This window comes from Ambystoma mexicanum, chromosome 10 (assembly GCF_040938575.1).
Source record: "Ambystoma mexicanum isolate Mex_15411 chromosome 10, UKY_AmexF1_1, whole genome shotgun sequence".
Taxonomy (NCBI): domain Eukaryota; kingdom Metazoa; phylum Chordata; class Amphibia; order Caudata; family Ambystomatidae; genus Ambystoma; species Ambystoma mexicanum.
The window spans coordinates 684,922,232-684,943,036 of NC_090932.1; positions in this window are offsets into that span (position 1 = coordinate 684,922,232).

Below are 20,805 nucleotides of genomic sequence, written 5' to 3' on the forward strand. Positions count from 1 at the left end.
AAGTGGAGCACAAATGTACCACTGTGAAGTGGGTGGCGTCAGGGGAAATGCAAGAAAGTATGGTGCCTGGGTTAGGTCCTACTGTGCATACCAGTATCACCACCGTGTTAACAGCCCTTAGGGCCTATACGAATCTGTAAGATGTCTTCCTGGGCATTTCCACCAGAAAAATTGAAGTGTTACAGGGGCTACTGCTGGGAACTATTCTCCAATGGTCTAACAGTGCTTCAACGACAGGGGTAATGCTAAGTTCGGCCTTAGCATTCAAAAGGTACTGTAGTATCTGGAGCAATTGCTCAAATGGATCCACTTTGATTTTTACTGGCTCAGCTATATGTCTATCAGCTATCAGTGCCTCCAAATCGCCTCACCGTTGTAGGTCAGGAAAATCTGAGCAACTCCTTTCATCTTGCTGAAGCATGGCCTTTGCTACTTCTGTGCTCACACAGGGCACCGCCAGAAAGATCTCATCTGGGGTACAATACATGGAACATCTACGCTTGCACAACAGGTCTTGGCCCAGCAGTTTTACAGGAGTAGTAGGGCTTAAAAGGACTGCACGCTGATATGTGATCGGGCCCAGAGTGATTGTAAGAGGTTCTGTAACTAGATGTAAAATGGGCTTAAAAGAAATACTTACAGCCTTTACCGTCTCAGCCGAGGTGGAGACATTGGGAAAGCATCAATTTTTAGAGCAGACGTGTTGGCCCCCATGTCTACTAGACAGGTCACTTCCTACACAGGCAGATTGAGGTCCCTGAGGATGATCTGTTGCCCGAAATGCATTGGACGCGATTTCTTGCCATTTGTCTCTGGAACACGTTTGTTTCATTTTATTTTATGGACACCAGTTTGTTGAACTGTATGGAACTTACTTAAAGGACTAGAATCAGGTTGATGACCACAAGTATATAAAAGCGAAAAAATTGACTTTGAATATTCGGTGTTGTTAGGCGCAAGACGTCCTTCCAATTTTCCTGAGTTACCTGACCCAGGATTGGATCATATTCTCATAGTTTCGCTCCTCAGTGCAAGTGGAGTTTTCTTGGCTACAGGACCACATACGTTAATGTTATTCTTACACACTATTGACCTTTCATTAATTCTCTGCTGTGCCACTCTATTGGCTTTCAAGCACCTGTAATAAAGCACACATGTATACGTATCTATTTGGGTCAGTGGTGCAAACAGAGCATCAAGATTGTGCCCTTGGTAGGGGTCTACAATTACAACAGTCTGTCAATTCACCCATGACTGATGGGGAAGAAATGTATAGTCATCTGACATCCCTTAATTGTCCCATGCACTCAGGAGTTGAGAGCTGAGTCAAACCTCTGAGTGGTATTTTGTGCTTGGAACTTTAACTCCTGTTAAAATATCTTTTGTTGAACTTTCCTGATGAACATTTTTTGAACCTGAAAAGTGACTTTCAGAGACTAACCTCACATATTGGCTTTGTTACCTTTATCACGTTTATGGAAAGACATCCAACCTGAGTTCCCCTCTTGCTCCTTCTCAGTTGTTTATTTGTGCACTAAACATTTTGTTTTGAGACTTTGTAGGTTGTGCCCAGAGTCCTGTGATAATCTCCTTCTTGGTACATCTGGTGTTAGAAGTGGGCTTAACGGAACTTTACCACAGGAGTCCAGCCAACGAGAGAAACCCTGCTGCCTGGCCAAGTAGATACATCCTACAAAATTCCAATTCTCCAGGGCTATCCTACGTCCCAAAAAACTGCAACTTCTGGGGTCTTTGCTTTTCCATACCAACCTCCCACAGACCAGCCCTACTTAGTGACATCACACGTATAGTCTCACTACACCTTCCGTGAAGAAGGCTAACCCCTGGAATAGGATCATCCAAACCATAAATCTCGGGTCCTCTTAGAAAGACCGTTGGTTAAGAAATTCACAATTTTTCCACCTGTGACCCAAAAAAAAACTCCACAGAAAACATTCTTGTATCAAACGAAATCACCACAGTGTTGACAGTCCTCTCTTTCTCATGGATTTACCAACTCAAGAGCCTGGTGAAGATGCACTCAGTTTGAGAAATGAGGAGAATGCCTTTTCATACCCAAATCAAAAAGCTGGAGGGGAGGAGGCTTGGAGCAGAACAGACTATTGGTAATGGAACAACCCTCCAAAACTCCTCCAGGAGTTGGTATCAGACAGTTGAAGTTCATTTGGTAACTAAAATCCATGGTGACGCAACATACCCACGTATTCCACACACCCCACACAGTTTTCCAAGACAACAAGAAGGTGAAGATCATTATTTGTTTTTTTTAATGTTTTTTTATTTTATGAAGATGCAAATGAACAGAAACATTAAACAATACAATTAAACAACATACAGGGCAAGAGCACGGTAAAGAGAGTGTTGGTGTCACGACTCGCTCCCTTCGCTCCCGTTCCCGCCACTTGGGGGCATGTTTTGGGGCTTATTCCTTGCTGGACATTTCCTCCGAACCTAATGCCACAGTGCTGTAATGAATTGGGAGCGCTAAATCCCTATTTTCCAAACTACTTCCCTTCCGGATCCATTCCAGGTTTTTGGCAGCCAGCATGCTTCTTTAACCAAATGACTGTGCTTCCCAGAATGCCTGGCCCACTGCTCCACCTCCACCCTTGCAGGACAAGGTTGGGTGGAGGATAGGCAACACCTGTGGCTGCAGGTGCAGCAGTCAGCACACCTGAGGCGTGTGCTCGTTAAACAGCTTTAAAAGCCTCAGTCTCACTTCAGTCCAGCGCTGGTCATCGTTTGCAGTGTTCCTGTTTTTGACTAGTCCCTGGTTCCTGGTTCCTTGCCTTTGTACCTACTTCCCTGTTCCTGTTTTCTTGTTTCCTCCGCCCTGAATTTCGGATTCATGCGCTAATTGATTTCTGCTCCCTTGATTTCCCTTTTTGTCTTCCCCTGTTTGCAGGCAGCAATTCTCAGTGCTTTCCCCTTTTAGATGCAGCCCAGTTTGTCTGTGTTCTATATTTCTTTGACTCTGTCCTTTGCTGCTGTTACCCATTTGCCTTAGCCTTCCTCTTAGTTTAGTTTCCTGTCTTTTCCTTGGAGGGGTAGGGAGAGTTTGCATAGGTAATTTCGTTTTTCCCTGCTCCTGATCCTTACTTTCTAGAGGATCCATTCCATGTTTTCCATTGCACTTCTGCATCCATTTCCCATTTGATCATTAGGTGTGGTGTGTGGTGGTAGCTAGCTCCTGTGTGAATGCTTATGTTTTCCCCACTAGTTTGTTATCCCTATTCCAACTTAGGTATTTAGTTTTCTGCAGCGGATCACGCTCCGCTGCCTTCCAGTCTCCGCCCTTGTCCTGCCGGGCTCTCCACATTGCAGCGGATCTCGCTCTGCTGCCTTCCAGCCTCCGCCCTTGCCCTGCGGGCTCTCCACATAGCAGTGGATCTCGCTCTGCTGATTCCCAGCCTCAGCCCTTGTCCTCTGGGCTCCCTGCCCGGCAGCCTGCCTCATTCCGGCTGCCTTCAGCCCTTGTCCTCTGGACCTCCCTACTTCTCCCATTGCTGTTATAGCCTTTCTGGGTCCCAGATTCATCAACAGGATTCGTGGGCTAGCTGACATTCAAGAGGTGTATCTCGTCCTCGTGAGTACAGTTCCTAAGTTCCCTTATGTAATACCATCAAGAGTGTTAGTACACAGATCCTGTCATTGCTGGCCCTCCACGTGGGTTTAGCGCTGTCAGTACCTGTAACAGCAATTGGGGGTAAGGTGCTTGCCGACTTTCCTCGCGGTCAGGTGCTTACCCCACATCCCTTTTCATATATTGGTTTTGATGTCACACTCTATTTTGCACTCCTGGGTTCTAGCATACCTGAGTCGTTGTTCCTGGGTGCACATTTCCCTTGCCATATTCGCTGCCTTAGTACTCGCCTGACTAATCCTGACAGTATGACCAGCCCAAAATTCCCATTGAATATGGCAAGTTTAAGAAAGAAAGGCAGCAAGGCCTCTAACAAGTTAGTACAGAAAGCTTCCCCTACATTTACCTGTAACAATCAAATCACTAGTCTTGGCTTAAATGAACTCCTTGTCACGAATGGGCATTTACGAGCAAAGTATTTTTCCCATAGGATGGCACATCCTACATTGCCTGATCCTAGTTCGATCTTTTGTTCTGATCCCGATTCTATGTCAGCGCAAGCCTTAGCCGCAGAAAACAACACACTGTTAGACTTATTATACAAGAGTACCTCTGTTGTTGAACCCCATGATTCCAGTTGTGCTTCACCTCAGATAGAACAGTTTCATGGTACAAACATAACGAATGGAGGGGTTCCTTGCATAACTTCAGTTTTCTACCCTCAGTCCAAATACTTCTTTGCACAAGTACATACGGTAGTCCCTAATGTCAAGAGGTCTAAGGTCAATAGATTGCTTAAGTGTAACACAGACCAAGTTAGTATGAGAAAGTATAAATCTCAGAACCTGAAAGCAGTTGAGGACAATGCACAATCGGTGCACATCCAGATTGCTAGTGCAGGATCCAGCCCTGATGCCACTATGCCTCCCCCTGTGCCTACTGATAGTGATGTACAGTTAATGCAGGGCATGCTAAGAGCTAAGCTTGAGGAGTTAACACAAGAATTCATTTCTTTACAAGAGGAGAATAAGATCTTGCACGCATTCCTGAATACACCTCAGACTTTATCCATTGATGTTGATGAAGTGAACACAGTTCAGCCCCTGAGTGCAGAGACTTTGGTAAACCATGATAATTGCCAATATGTTAGATCTATTGGAAGTGAAAGTCTTTCTTCTAGCACAGCGCTCAATCTGGGCACAGTTTCTAACAATTGTTCTGCTGATTGTCAGGGATTGCAGTTAGCTGAAGATTTACAAGCCACTCCTTTACCTAAAGTTTCCTGTGTAGCAGTCTGTCATAATTCTGAGCTAGCACACATACAAGCTTCTGATCTCCAAACACAATACACAAAGGTGGCATACACAGATTCAGTCACTACAGTAGGCTTAGGTCCTGCTCTTGATACAGCTGCTGAGACTGAAGTAGATGTTAAAGCTGATGTGGAAGACGATCTTACCTCTGGGTTCACTCTTCCTTCTGCCAATTCTGATCAATACGAACAGTCAGAGACAGTACAGATTTCATGTTCTGATGAACTCATTCCACAGTATACAGAACCAAAAGACCAGCAGGCGATTCCTGAACTGTTGATTGTTAATCTGCCTCTTTCAGAAGCTAAGACAGAGGAATGGACAATTGACGAAATCCTGATTAACAGAGACTTTACTATGGTGATTCCACTGGTTGATTTTGACTTCCACAAAGAAAGAGACTCTGTGTCACCCACTAAAGAAAAGGACTGCAAGGGTACAGTTCAGTCCTTGGTTACTGGAGCCAAGGAGTCTAATGCCCTAAAGGTGCCCTCCATTCCTGAGCCACTAATGTGTCTATCAACTTCTGAGACTTCTGTGTGTCCTCCTACAACCATTGACTCTTCTATGATCCAATCCACAGCCCTGCAGTCATCTTTGGTACACGTGTCTTCAATCAATGAACCGCTGCCATGTCTGCCATTTAATCAAGAGCCTCCACCATGCACGGGGTTAGTCCCAAAGACCCTGACATGTTTGGATTCAGCTACCGAGATGGCTCCAACTCGCATGCCTTCAGCTTCAAAGTTTCCTCTGGCCTGCCTGTCTTCAGCTACAGTGACTCATCCAGAAGATCATCCTTCAGCCAGAGAGCCTCCGGTAGTCCATCATATGTGCATGTCTTCAGTTCCAGAGTTTATTGCTTGTTTGCCTTCAGTTCATGATACACCGGTATCCTGCTTAGCTTCGCTTCCAACATCAGAGGTATACCTGTCTACACCATCAGATCCTGCTATATTTTCTACTGCTCCAGACAGTCCTCCTGAATCCCAAACATTTACTGTCGATGAACGTTTAGATTGCCTTTCTTTTGCTTCAGGAGGAGCACCAGAATGCCTGCCTTTTCCACAAGACGATTCTCCCAACTGCTTCACTTTAGCATCAGAGCCTCCTAAAAATGCAGCATCAGAGTTTGAGACTTTTGCCAGCTCCCGCTTCAGAGTCATCAAGCTGGACCAAGTGGTGAGTCAGAACCACTCACCTGGGTGTGCACAGGGGGTGGTGCAGACCGGCGTATTACCTACAGAACTTGTGCAACAGAATTCCGCCAAGAAGCACCAGTTGGGTGCTAGTAGCCAAAGGAAGGGAATGACTGCTGCAGTTCAAGATGTGTCTGTTATTGCTCCTTCTGCGAGTGTGCCTGAAATACCAAGTACTGTGTCTATCACTCCTATCAGTATGCCAAACGTCCCTGCTGTTGTATCCAACGTGCAACAAGGTGGCTACACGACTGTCACCAGGAGTACCAGCCTCGTACAACCCATGGGACTTCCAGGCATCCAAGGCGTAGAATATGTGCAGTCAAACCTTAATCATTTTCAACCACAAGCCTTTTCCCAGATGGATGACAGAAAAAGATCTGAACCTCTACCTCAGCCGCCACCTTCTCTAATGGCGGAACATGAACATTTCCTGAAGCCAGCAACTTCCTCACCTCCCGCATGTCCGCTCTCGGCAGAAAGGCTAACAGAACTTCTACCATCGTCTAAGGCAAGTTGCACCAGCCTGCCTCCCTCCTCAAAGACTTACAAGGGTCCACTCCCAGTGACTGAGCTTCCTGGACCTTCCAACTCTGCTCCAGGTCCTGCAAGTTCATGCCTTTCTTCGAACCATGAGTCTCTTCCTCACCAGAAGTCACCGTTTCCATCAGTATCACCTCCAAAGACAACACACTCCTATCATGGAAGCCCATCAGCCTTTGCCCACAAGCCACCATTTCCATCAGTGCCACCTCCAAAGAAAAAGCACTCCCATCATGGAAAGAAGAAGTCTCGTACGGGTGGCGGGCACCCGAAGAGGGCCGTAGGAGGGGGTATACTGTCACGACTCGCTCCCTTCGCTCCCGTTCCCGCCACTTGGGGGCATGTTTTGGGGCTTATTCCTTGCTGGACATTTCCTCCGAACCTAATGCCACAGTGCTGTAATGAATTGGGAGCGCTAAATCCCTATTTTCCAAACTACTTCCCTTCCGGATCCATTCCAGGTTTTTGGCAGCCAGCATGCTTCTTTAACCAAATGACTGTGCTTCCCAGAATGCCTGGCCCACTGCTCCACCTCCACCCTTGCAGGACAAGGTTGGGTGGAGGATAGGCAACACCTGTGGCTGCAGGTGCAGCAGTCAGCACACCTGAGGCGTGTGCTCGTTAAACAGCTTTAAAAGCCTCAGTCTCACTTCAGTCCAGCGCTGGTCATCGTTTGCAGTGTTCCTGTTTTTGACTAGTCCCTGGTTCCTGGTTCCTTGCCTTTGTACCTACTTCCCTGTTCCTGTTTTCTTGTTTCCTCCGCCCTGAATTTCGGATTCATGCGCTAATTGATTTCTGCTCCCTTGATTTCCCTTTTTGTCTTCCCCTGTTTGCAGGCAGCAATTCTCAGTGCTTTCCCCTTTTAGATGCAGCCCAGTTTGTCTGTGTTCTATATTTCTTTGACTCTGTCCTTTGCTGCTGTTACCCATTTGCCTTAGCCTTCCTCTTAGTTTAGTTTCCTGTCTTTTCCTTGGAGGGGTAGGGAGAGTTTGCATAGGTAATTTCGTTTTTCCCTGCTCCTGATCCTTACTTTCTAGAGGATCCATTCCATGTTTTCCATTGCACTTCTGCATCCATTTCCCATTTGATCATTAGGTGTGGTGTGTGGTGGTAGCTAGCTCCTGTGTGAATGCTTATGTTTTCCCCACTAGTTTGTTATCCCTATTCCAACTTAGGTATTTAGTTTTCTGCAGCGGATCACGCTCCGCTGCCTTCCAGTCTCCGCCCTTGTCCTGCCGGGCTCTCCACATTGCAGCGGATCTCGCTCTGCTGCCTTCCAGCCTCCGCCCTTGCCCTGCGGGCTCTCCACATAGCAGCGGATCTCGCTCTGCTGATTCCCAGCCTCAGCCCTTGTCCTCTGGGCTCCCTGCCCGGCAGCCTGCCTCATTCCGGCTGCCTTCAGCCCTTGTCCTCTGGACCTCCCTACTTCTCCCATTGCTGTTATAGCCTTTCTGGGTCCCAGATTCATCAACAGGATTCGTGGGCTAGCTGACATTCAAGAGGTGTATCTCGTCCTCGTGAGTACAGTTCCTAAGTTCCCTTATGTAATACCATCAAGAGTGTTAGTACACAGATCCTGTCATTGCTGGCCCTCCACGTGGGTTTAGCGCTGTCAGTACCTGTAACAGCAATTGGGGGTAAGGTGCTTGCCGACTTTCCTCGCGGTCAGGTGCTTACCCCACATCCCTTTTCATATATTGGTTTTGATGTCACACTCTATTTTGCACTCCTGGGTTCTAGCATACCTGAGTCGTTGTTCCTGGGTGCACATTTCCCTTGCCATATTCGCTGCCTTAGTACTCGCCTGACTAATCCTGACAGTATGACCAGCCCAAAATTCCCATTGAATATGGCAAGTTTAAGAAAGAAAGGCAGCAAGGCCTCTAACAAGTTAGTACAGAAAGCTTCCCCTACATTTACCTGTAACAATCAAATCACTAGTCTTGGCTTAAATGAACTCCTTGTCACGAATGGGCATTTACGAGCAAAGTATTTTTCCCATAGGATGGCACATCCTACATTGCCTGATCCTAGTTCGATCTTTTGTTCTGATCCCGATTCTATGTCAGCGCAAGCCTTAGCCGCAGAAAACAACACACTGTTAGACTTATTATACAAGAGTACCTCTGTTGTTGAACCCCATGATTCCAGTTGTGCTTCACCTCAGATAGAACAGTTTCATGGTACAAACATAACGAATGGAGGGGTTCCTTGCATAACTTCAGTTTTCTACCCTCAGTCCAAATACTTCTTTGCACAAGTACATACGGTAGTCCCTAATGTCAAGAGGTCTAAGGTCAATAGATTGCTTAAGTGTAACACAGACCAAGTTAGTATGAGAAAGTATAAATCTCAGAACCTGAAAGCAGTTGAGGACAATGCACAATCGGTGCACATCCAGATTGCTAGTGCAGGATCCAGCCCTGATGCCACTATGCCTCCCCCTGTGCCTACTGATAGTGATGTACAGTTAATGCAGGGCATGCTAAGAGCTAAGCTTGAGGAGTTAACACAAGAATTCATTTCTTTACAAGAGGAGAATAAGATCTTGCACGCATTCCTGAATACACCTCAGACTTTATCCATTGATGTTGATGAAGTGAACACAGTTCAGCCCCTGAGTGCAGAGACTTTGGTAAACCATGATAATTGCCAATATGTTAGATCTATTGGAAGTGAAAGTCTTTCTTCTAGCACAGCGCTCAATCTGGGCACAGTTTCTAACAATTGTTCTGCTGATTGTCAGGGATTGCAGTTAGCTGAAGATTTACAAGCCACTCCTTTACCTAAAGTTTCCTGTGTAGCAGTCTGTCATAATTCTGAGCTAGCACACATACAAGCTTCTGATCTCCAAACACAATACACAAAGGTGGCATACACAGATTCAGTCACTACAGTAGGCTTAGGTCCTGCTCTTGATACAGCTGCTGAGACTGAAGTAGATGTTAAAGCTGATGTGGAAGACGATCTTACCTCTGGGTTCACTCTTCCTTCTGCCAATTCTGATCAATACGAACAGTCAGAGACAGTACAGATTTCATGTTCTGATGAACTCATTCCACAGTATACAGAACCAAAAGACCAGCAGGCGATTCCTGAACTGTTGATTGTTAATCTGCCTCTTTCAGAAGCTAAGACAGAGGAATGGACAATTGACGAAATCCTGATTAACAGAGACTTTACTATGGTGATTCCACTGGTTGATTTTGACTTCCACAAAGAAAGAGACTCTGTGTCACCCACTAAAGAAAAGGACTGCAAGGGTACAGTTCAGTCCTTGGTTACTGGAGCCAAGGAGTCTAATGCCCTAAAGGTGCCCTCCATTCCTGAGCCACTAATGTGTCTATCAACTTCTGAGACTTCTGTGTGTCCTCCTACAACCATTGACTCTTCTATGATCCAATCCACAGCCCTGCAGTCATCTTTGGTACACGTGTCTTCAATCAATGAACCGCTGCCATGTCTGCCATTTAATCAAGAGCCTCCACCATGCACGGGGTTAGTCCCAAAGACCCTGACATGTTTGGATTCAGCTACCGAGATGGCTCCAACTCGCATGCCTTCAGCTTCAAAGTTTCCTCTGGCCTGCCTGTCTTCAGCTACAGTGACTCATCCAGAAGATCATCCTTCAGCCAGAGAGCCTCCGGTAGTCCATCATATGTGCATGTCTTCAGTTCCAGAGTTTATTGCTTGTTTGCCTTCAGTTCATGATACACCGGTATCCTGCTTAGCTTCGCTTCCAACATCAGAGGTATACCTGTCTACACCATCAGATCCTGCTATATTTTCTACTGCTCCAGACAGTCCTCCTGAATCCCAAACATTTACTGTCGATGAACGTTTAGATTGCCTTTCTTTTGCTTCAGGAGGAGCACCAGAATGCCTGCCTTTTCCACAAGACGATTCTCCCAACTGCTTCACTTTAGCATCAGAGCCTCCTAAAAATGCAGCATCAGAGTTTGAGACTTTTGCCAGCTCCCGCTTCAGAGTCATCAAGCTGGACCAAGTGGTGAGTCAGAACCACTCACCTGGGTGTGCACAGGGGGTGGTGCAGACCGGCGTATTACCTACAGAACTTGTGCAACAGAATTCCGCCAAGAAGCACCAGTTGGGTGCTAGTAGCCAAAGGAAGGGAATGACTGCTGCAGTTCAAGATGTGTCTGTTATTGCTCCTTCTGCGAGTGTGCCTGAAATACCAAGTACTGTGTCTATCACTCCTATCAGTATGCCAAACGTCCCTGCTGTTGTATCCAACGTGCAACAAGGTGGCTACACGACTGTCACCAGGAGTACCAGCCTCGTACAACCCATGGGACTTCCAGGCATCCAAGGCGTAGAATATGTGCAGTCAAACCTTAATCATTTTCAACCACAAGCCTTTTCCCAGATGGATGACAGAAAAAGATCTGAACCTCTACCTCAGCCGCCACCTTCTCTAATGGCGGAACATGAACATTTCCTGAAGCCAGCAACTTCCTCACCTCCCGCATGTCCGCTCTCGGCAGAAAGGCTAACAGAACTTCTACCATCGTCTAAGGCAAGTTGCACCAGCCTGCCTCCCTCCTCAAAGACTTACAAGGGTCCACTCCCAGTGACTGAGCTTCCTGGACCTTCCAACTCTGCTCCAGGTCCTGCAAGTTCATGCCTTTCTTCGAACCATGAGTCTCTTCCTCACCAGAAGTCACCGTTTCCATCAGTATCACCTCCAAAGACAACACACTCCTATCATGGAAGCCCATCAGCCTTTGCCCACAAGCCACCATTTCCATCAGTGCCACCTCCAAAGAAAAAGCACTCCCATCATGGAAAGAAGAAGTCTCGTACGGGTGGCGGGCACCCGAAGAGGGCCGTAGGAGGGGGTATACTGTCACGACTCGCTCCCTTCGCTCCCGTTCCCGCCACTTGGGGGCATGTTTTGGGGCTTATTCCTTGCTGGACATTTCCTCCGAACCTAATGCCACAGTGCTGTAATGAATTGGGAGCGCTAAATCCCTATTTTCCAAACTACTTCCCTTCCGGATCCATTCCAGGTTTTTGGCAGCCAGCATGCTTCTTTAACCAAATGACTGTGCTTCCCAGAATGCCTGGCCCACTGCTCCACCTCCACCCTTGCAGGACAAGGTTGGGTGGAGGATAGGCAACACCTGTGGCTGCAGGTGCAGCAGTCAGCACACCTGAGGCGTGTGCTCGTTAAACAGCTTTAAAAGCCTCAGTCTCACTTCAGTCCAGCGCTGGTCATCGTTTGCAGTGTTCCTGTTTTTGACTAGTCCCTGGTTCCTGGTTCCTTGCCTTTGTACCTACTTCCCTGTTCCTGTTTTCTTGTTTCCTCCGCCCTGAATTTCGGATTCATGCGCTAATTGATTTCTGCTCCCTTGATTTCCCTTTTTGTCTTCCCCTGTTTGCAGGCAGCAATTCTCAGTGCTTTCCCCTTTTAGATGCAGCCCAGTTTGTCTGTGTTCTATATTTCTTTGACTCTGTCCTTTGCTGCTGTTACCCATTTGCCTTAGCCTTCCTCTTAGTTTAGTTTCCTGTCTTTTCCTTGGAGGGGTAGGGAGAGTTTGCATAGGTAATTTCGTTTTTCCCTGCTCCTGATCCTTACTTTCTAGAGGATCCATTCCATGTTTTCCATTGCACTTCTGCATCCATTTCCCATTTGATCATTAGGTGTGGTGTGTGGTGGTAGCTAGCTCCTGTGTGAATGCTTATGTTTTCCCCACTAGTTTGTTATCCCTATTCCAACTTAGGTATTTAGTTTTCTGCAGCGGATCACGCTCCGCTGCCTTCCAGTCTCCGCCCTTGTCCTGCCGGGCTCTCCACATTGCAGCGGATCTCGCTCTGCTGCCTTCCAGCCTCCGCCCTTGCCCTGCGGGCTCTCCACATAGCAGCGGATCTCGCTCTGCTGATTCCCAGCCTCAGCCCTTGTCCTCTGGGCTCCCTGCCCGGCAGCCTGCCTCATTCCGGCTGCCTTCAGCCCTTGTCCTCTGGACCTCCCTACTTCTCCCATTGCTGTTATAGCCTTTCTGGGTCCCAGATTCATCAACAGGATTCGTGGGCTAGCTGACATTCAAGAGGTGTATCTCGTCCTCGTGAGTACAGTTCCTAAGTTCCCTTATGTAATACCATCAAGAGTGTTAGTACACAGATCCTGTCATTGCTGGCCCTCCACGTGGGTTTAGCGCTGTCAGTACCTGTAACAGCAATTGGGGGTAAGGTGCTTGCCGACTTTCCTCGCGGTCAGGTGCTTACCCCACATCCCTTTTCATATATTGGTTTTGATGTCACACTCTATTTTGCACTCCTGGGTTCTAGCATACCTGAGTCGTTGTTCCTGGGTGCACATTTCCCTTGCCATATTCGCTGCCTTAGTACTCGCCTGACTAATCCTGACAGTTGGTACATCCATGTCTTGACATCAAATACAGAGGAAGAAAAACAAAAGGAGCCAATGTGGTGGACGAGAAATCACTGGACATAAGGCAATAGCATGTACGTCGGCCCAGACTGCAAGTTTTAAGGTAAGCAAATGGTAATTTCCATAACATTCTCATGAATATACAAACAGTTCAACCCGCTCATGGAGGTTTATCATCCGAGCGTGGAGGCATAGCATGTCCTTCCAAGATTCCAAGCTTATCGTGGGTTCTGCCATCCCCCTCCTTAGGGCTCTATACCATTCAGTCGTCTCCACCAGAGATCATCTCAGCCAGTCTCCCCACCATGCTGCATAGCATGGGCGAGAGCTATTTCTCCATGACAAGGCAATTCTACATTTTGCAAGAAGAACACAAGCCAGGTCCATAGCTTTAACCATATATTTAACCTTGTCCAAACGTGGGTAAATACCAAGCAAGCATTCCGCAGGGGTTCAATCATATCTCAGTACCCATGCCTTCTCCAGTGCTAGCTGAATTCGGAGACAAAAGGAGTGCAGTTTAGGGCACAGCCAAAACATATGCATAAAGTCTGTGGGTTCTCCCCCACAACAAGGGCATCCAGGGTGTGCCTGTTTATTAAAGCTTGCCACTTTCTGAGGTGTCATATCTGTTCTATAGAGGACATTCAACTGTAACCGGCGAAATCTTGCATTTCTAGAGACTTTCTTTATAAACAGCAATGAGGAGTCCCACTGCCTATCCTCTACCACACATCCCATGTCATCCTCCCATTTTCCCTTTATTTGCATGACCAGGTGCTCGCTCTTGCGAGCAAGCTCTTATACAGGCACGTTACAGGTTTCCACCCATCCTCTACTTCATACAATGTATTCAATATTTCCTCACATTTGGGTTCATCAGGCGATCCAGGCCACATCGGTGAAATCTCTGAATACGCCATCTCTAAATACATCTCACCAGGTAGCAAGGCCCATTCATTCCCACCTCCAAAATAAAGGTAGCTCACATCTGTTTTGACATAGCATAGCCGCTAGGGGGATGTTTGTAGAGTATGCCTGCCCCATGTCCAATATCTTCCCCATCCTATGCCATGTCTTCCTCTCCAGGTCTAGCATGCATGGGTTATCCGGTAGGCAGCACTCTACAATCCACAAAGACTCCCACATAGTTATTCGTCTTATAGCGCCTAGCATGAGCAAAGTGTCCAGCGTTTCCTCATCAGCCAGCAATTTAGCTGCATGTTGTGTTTGTGCCACCAGGGAATATAACTCGAACCAAGGTAGCTGGATCCCAACATCCACATTACAAGTGAATCTACTTAAAGAAGGGGCGCAGGATCATGTACATAATATTAGTGAAAAAGTATGGCAGTTTTGGGAGTACCACCACCTTGACCAATGCAGCCCTTCCCATCAATGAAAGTGGCAATCGATCCCAAAAGCTCATGGGCGACTCAATCCCCTGCACAGCACACATCGTGTTGTCTGCATGCATTTGTCTAGCCAGGTGCCATATGGTGACCCCTAGGTACCTAAAGGACCGGGTTTCCCATTTGATTCCCAACTGCGATAGGTCTTCCGGTCTCATCCTACATGGCCCAGCAAGCGGAAAAATGCAGGACTTTTACTTGCTAAAGGTGATGCCAGTAAGCTTGCAAAGTTGTCTAATACCTCTAATATGATAGGTAGATTCTCTGCAATGTTATTTATATATAAGAGGCAATCATCAGCATATAGCGACACCAAGTGACGCATCCCATCCACCAGTATGCCAGCCTCCGCGAACTCATTACGTAGAAACACTGCCAATTGTTTCAATGCGAGTATGTAGAGCATCAGTGATAGGGAGCATCCCTGTCTGTTACCTCTGCCAATATTCCAGGCTGCAGATATGTGTCTGCCGGTGTTCACCCTGGCCACAGGTGTATCATAAAGCAATCTGACCCAATGAGAGAATCCATCACCAAGACCGTAGCCTTCCAGGACAGCGTATGTCCACTGCCAGTAGACCGTGTCAAAGGTCTTGACTGCATTTAAGGCAATCACTGCATAGGGGGCCTTGTGTGTCAGGGATCTGTCAATAACCTACTGGAGCCTACGTAGGTTGGATGATGTACTCCTATTTGGTACAAATCCCGTTTGGTCACTGTGTATAATAGATCCAATGACCGGTTTAAGTCTCCTAGCGAGCAAAGCCGTCAGGATTTTCACATCTTGATTTAACATTGACAGTGGTTTGTACGAGTCACACAAATAGTGCGGCTTGCCAGGTTTAAGGATGGGCACTATCACAGATTCAGTCACACTAGTGGGTAGGGAGCCAGGCTCATATGCTTCTCCAAATACCTAAAGAAGTACCGGCACCAAGGTGTCATATAGAACGTATCAAATTCAGCAGGTAATATATCTCCCCCGGTGCTTTGCTAGCCTGTAGGGACAGTATAACGCTGCGCAGTTCGTCCTCCTTTATGGGTGTCCCCAGAGCTGTTGCCTGGTCTGTTGTAACTCTAGGCAGGGTAATGTGTGTTAGGGTGTGTTGGATTTCAGCAGTATCTATTCCAGTCCTAGCGCTGTAGAGTCCCTGATAAAAGTCACTGAAAACATCATTAATATCTCTCCACATTCATCCCGGACCTCATAATCACGTCCATGGGTTGTTCACTTTTACATAGCCACGCAAACATCTTACCCGTTTTATCACCTTCCCCATGCATTCTAGAGGTGCATACGCCATAGTCAAATTTCCTAAGGCGTTCCCATGCTCTGAACATTTGGTACGTATGGGGAGCAGAATCTCTTTGAGTGGGCATTCTTTGTCTTCCCTTCCTTCAATCTTTAGTATCTTAGCTTCCAATTCACCCAATTCAGAGGCCAAAGTCTTCCTGATGCCTCCTGCTTTAGCTATTACTTCACCACGCACTACAACCTTAAAGGCCTCCCATATCGTACTCCATTTGTCGATGCTACCCACATTCACCTCCAGATAATTCTGTATTACATCAGCCAGATGTCCGTGAAAAATATCGCCTGTGAGGGCATGCGTTGGCATGCGCCAGGTCGGGATGATGGCAATGAGCCCATAGGTGCCCAAATATCCATCAACAGTGAGTGGTCAGAGATAGTCCTACCAGCATATTCTGCACTTACAAACTCATCTATGTGTTCCCTTCCAGAGAATATATAGTCAATCCTGGTGTAGACTTTGTGCGGTGAGGAATAAAAGGAGTAGCAGCGTCTGTTACCATGCATAGCTCACCACACATACGTCGAAGACAGGTGCTGCAGCAAGGCACACAGGGTCTTTAGCAGATGGGAGGGCAGAGTAAATTCATCATCCGACCTATCCAGCATAGGGGCCATTGCACAGTTGAAGTCTACCCCCCTCCCCAAATCCAGAACAAATCTCTAACAGGGGTCAGTCTAGTATATAGGGTGCAGAAGTAGGTAGAAGCCTCATGATTAGGGGCATACAAATTCACTATGCAAATCTCTCTTTGGTTAACAAATCCTCGTACTATTACCAATCTGCCCTGGTTGACCTTTTCAACCTTGACCCATTTAAACAACACTGTTCCAGCCACCCAAACCATAACACCTGTAGCCTACCTTGAATATTGCGTACCGTAACCCACCCCTAGCCACTTTGAAATGGTTTTCACAAGTTTGTCATTTAATAAGTGGGTCTCCTGCAATAATGCTATGGAGATCCGTTTCCTTTATAACGTTCCGGAGTCACCTCAAGTAGGAGGATATTCCCTGGATGTTCCAAGACAAACATCCTAAATTGTGACATCGCCCCTAAATAAAGGGGAGATACCATTCTCATTCCCAGTTGACATCCACCTGCTGCTCGGAGGCCTGAGATAGCGAAGCGTTATTAATACGACCAACACTTCCATATTCCTATCCCTCCCATCCATCATATGATCTCACCTATCCCTTCCATTGATACGTTCCATCTCAGTAGACCTCCAAGCATTTCCACCCTGGTATCGCCCAATATACACAGATGTAATCCCAAGTAACCATAAACTAGAAAAAACATTGTAAAGATGTGGCTCAACGACAGAAGTATGCTCAAGCCTTCCAGTCCCCCAAAAGCACTAGTGCGCCATGGGTCAGCGGGCATAGTGGAGACCATCATATCAGGCTCCATTGATGGCAGATCCGTCTCGGGTAGTGTTTACCTGAGCCGTTTCAAGCAATTGGAGTATCATGTAGGAGTCCTCGAAGCTGGCTCCCGAAGCAGTGTTACAGCACACAGATTTAGTACCAATGTTCACAAAGTTGACCAAGGTGACAGACACTTGCGTCAGGAAAAGTATTCTCTGCAGGAGTTTCCAAACATTAATCATCCAACCCCAGAAGCCTTTTGTCTCCTCTCTGGGCCAGGTGCCATGCCACATTCATAGATTAGCCTCCTTGGGATGTTAAAAAAATAACGCTTTGCTGTTGTAGGTGCCTTAAGTTTCACCGGGTACAGTAGCATAGGTTTTAGGCCCAGGTTGGGGAGCCTCTCTTTGGTTGGTGCAAACATGTTTCTTTTCTTCTGCACCAGAGGAGTATAATCCGGATAGATAGCTTAATTAAGCCTCCTTCTCTTGAAAACTTGAGGATAGTCTCCCGGTCCCAGAAATTAAGTATATGAGTTATGATAGGGCGAGGTGGGGCACCTGGGGGCGGGCAGCGGGCTAGTGATATATGCGCCCTCTTAACTGTGAACCCTGGAGAGAGTTGTCCAGCACCTATTTCTTGTATCAAGAGGTTTTCAATGTACAGCGTCGGATCCGGGCCTTCGTCCCTCTCATTGAGCCCTATTATGCACAAGTTATAACAGCGGGACCTGCCTTCAGCATCTTCAGCTCGTTGTTCCTGCACACCAGGTCTTGCACTGTGGTCTTCAAGGCGTCAGTCTCAGTTTTCACAGTCAATGAGATGTTCTTTGTTATCTGCGACCCTGGAGGATAAAGCTCTGAAAATCCTGTTGCAGTAGGTTGACATAAATTCTTTTATTTTTTAGGTTAACATCAATTTTAACCTCCTCCATTTTGTATTCAGTGGAGGTGCGTACTGCCGCAATTGCGCCCAAGACCTTTGGCCTCAATATAAGTATGCCGGTCCAGAAATAGTGTTGCTGGTCGCTCTGTACTAGCACCTTTTTCCGGACCGGCATAGTGTGAGTTGTGATGTCGCTACCACCGGCACCGCAAGTGACCCACCGTATCCGGCAACAGCATGGCCAGAATCTGCGGAGAGATGCGTCAGCCGTGCCTGAGATACCGGCATGGCGTTAGTAAGTGCACATTCTGAGCTCCACGCACATAAAAATACCGGCATGGACATGCCGGTAGCACTGTGAAAACCACACCGGAAACACCGGCATCACAGAACAGGCATTAATTAGACTCAGGTGTGTAGAAACATGCCACAGGTGTCCAAAATCAGCCCAGGTGTTCCCAATGAGCACCGCAACAGCACAAAAGGACCACTCCCACACCCCTTCCAACACTACCATGCTAGTAGTAGCAGTCCTGGAGCTGGAGGCCCTGCATGCAAGCGTATTACTTGAAGAGGCAGGAAGGCAGAGGATGCGGTGGAGGAGAAGGAGGGGCCATCATGGCTTAGCAAAACCCCACTGTCCAGCAGGTTGCAGCCCGCAGGCAGCCACCAATTCCAAGCATAAGGACCACACCTTTCAGCCGGAGCAAAGCCAAATTCTCACCCTGTGTCATGAATTTTCCCCACTGGAAGCTATGGGAGCAATGGAGGAAGGGATGAGCCATCGCTGCTTCAGTGAAGCTAGTGCAGCATACTAGTGTTCTGTCCTTGTTTTGATGACGTGTTTAAATACACGTCGGAAGCTTCACTCGGCGCGTTGCAACCCTGCGCTTCCCTTTGGGTTTACACGCTGCTCGCGTGTTCCGTATACTACACGCTTTCACTCATTCCTCCGTTCTTACTCTGTTCCTCCCTCTTTGTCTTCTTCCTTTTTGTTCTGCTCCTGAGCCGCCTCTTCCGCGTTATCCTGTAATGCTTTCCCTGGGCTCAGTAGCGGTTACGGTTACCGTGGTTCGGTACCGCCTACTTTATTTCAATACTTACTTCCTCATCCTCCTACTCCACTTACCTTCTGGATTCCCTTCCTGTTGGTTAGGATGCCTCTGATTCCTCTCTGTTGAATCCAAGTTCCTTGTCAGCCACGCATCCTGTTCCGGTGCACCTTGGAAATTGTAGTCTTTACAATCGGAAAAGTAACCAACACAGAGAGAAGATCATATTTACCTGGGATTCAAGATACCATCAACAGAAGGTCTACATCAGGGTTTTTCAGCAAGGCTTTTCCCTGAAGTGGGGTGGACTCACTGGAAGCCCCTATTGCCGGCTTATTGCTTTTAGGGAGTGTGGCTTCCAGAAGAGCTTATCCTAAAACCTGCAAAGAAAAGTCTAACAACTCCTGGTGAGAAGAAGAGACATTTCTTCCGAGAGCTCATCCAACGAAGCGTCCACAGGTGAGGAGGCAGAGGAGGTGGGAGACTTCAAAGGTGTATCTCTAACTGTTGCCCAGTCTGAGAGTTTGCAACGCCAAAAGATGGCTAGCCTAGAGCAATATCAGGAATTAGTTAACGCTATACAAGGGATCAATGTAGAAGTACAGAACCTGAAGACCGACAATGCTGCACTCAGGGCAGATAATACCGCCATGAGACAACAGTTACTGCAGAGAGAGGAGGTCAGAGGAGACCTTCCCTTGTTACCATTATCGTGTGGTAAATACGACGGTAACCCAAAAAGAATCAAAGAGTTTTTGGATGCATGTTTAATATATTTCACATTCTGTCCTAAAGCATATGAGCTTGATAAAGCTAAGGTCGGTTTTCTTATATCTAACTTAGTGAATAACGCCCTAGCCTGGGCTACTCCATTGGTGACAGGCTCAGATCCTGTACTGAATGATTATGGACAGTTTACCCAGCAGTTTCGAACTCGGTTCGAAAGACCAGAAGTACAATATTCCTCCTATGAAAACTTATTGGACGCAAGACAAGGCACCTCGGATGTACAGACATACGTGTCTACCTTTCAAAGATTGGCACAAGAAACCGGATGGCCGGATTCTAAATAAACATTATTCAGGAGAGGATTGCAAGACGAAATCAAGGATGAATTAGCAAGAATTGCCAGACCCTCCACATTTCAGGACTTGGTTACACTGGCCCTGCAGATTGAGTATCGTCTTTCTGAAAGGCGAGCAGAGAAAAGGAGACCCAAGTCTTACCCTCCGTTGCCTCCTAGCCTTCCGATCTCTTCAGAAAAGGTTCCTATAACATCCGGGCCTGAAGAACCTATGCAAATCGGATCAACTAGAGGACCTCTGACAGCGGCTGAGAGAAAGCGAAGGAAGGATCTGAACCTATGTTTGTATTGTGGGTCAGAGAAACACATGCTCTGTGACTGTCCAGAAGTTCCTCCCCGGAAAGCGGGAAACGAAAGACTCCGACCCTGAGCAGGGAAAAGGAAGGGGTTCAAACTGCTAATCCCTGTCTACCTACCCCCTCGGTCACCTTGGACATCTCCCATCACCTGATGGTGTTTAAGGTAGTTCTTAAATGGGTTAACCACCCCGGAGTGGAATGTCTTGCTATGCTAGACTGTGGGGCGGCTGGTAACTTTATGGACGACCAATGTGCAAGAACTCAATCAGTACCAAGGAGAGTAAAACCCCAACCCATTCCAGTTGAATGTGTAGACGGC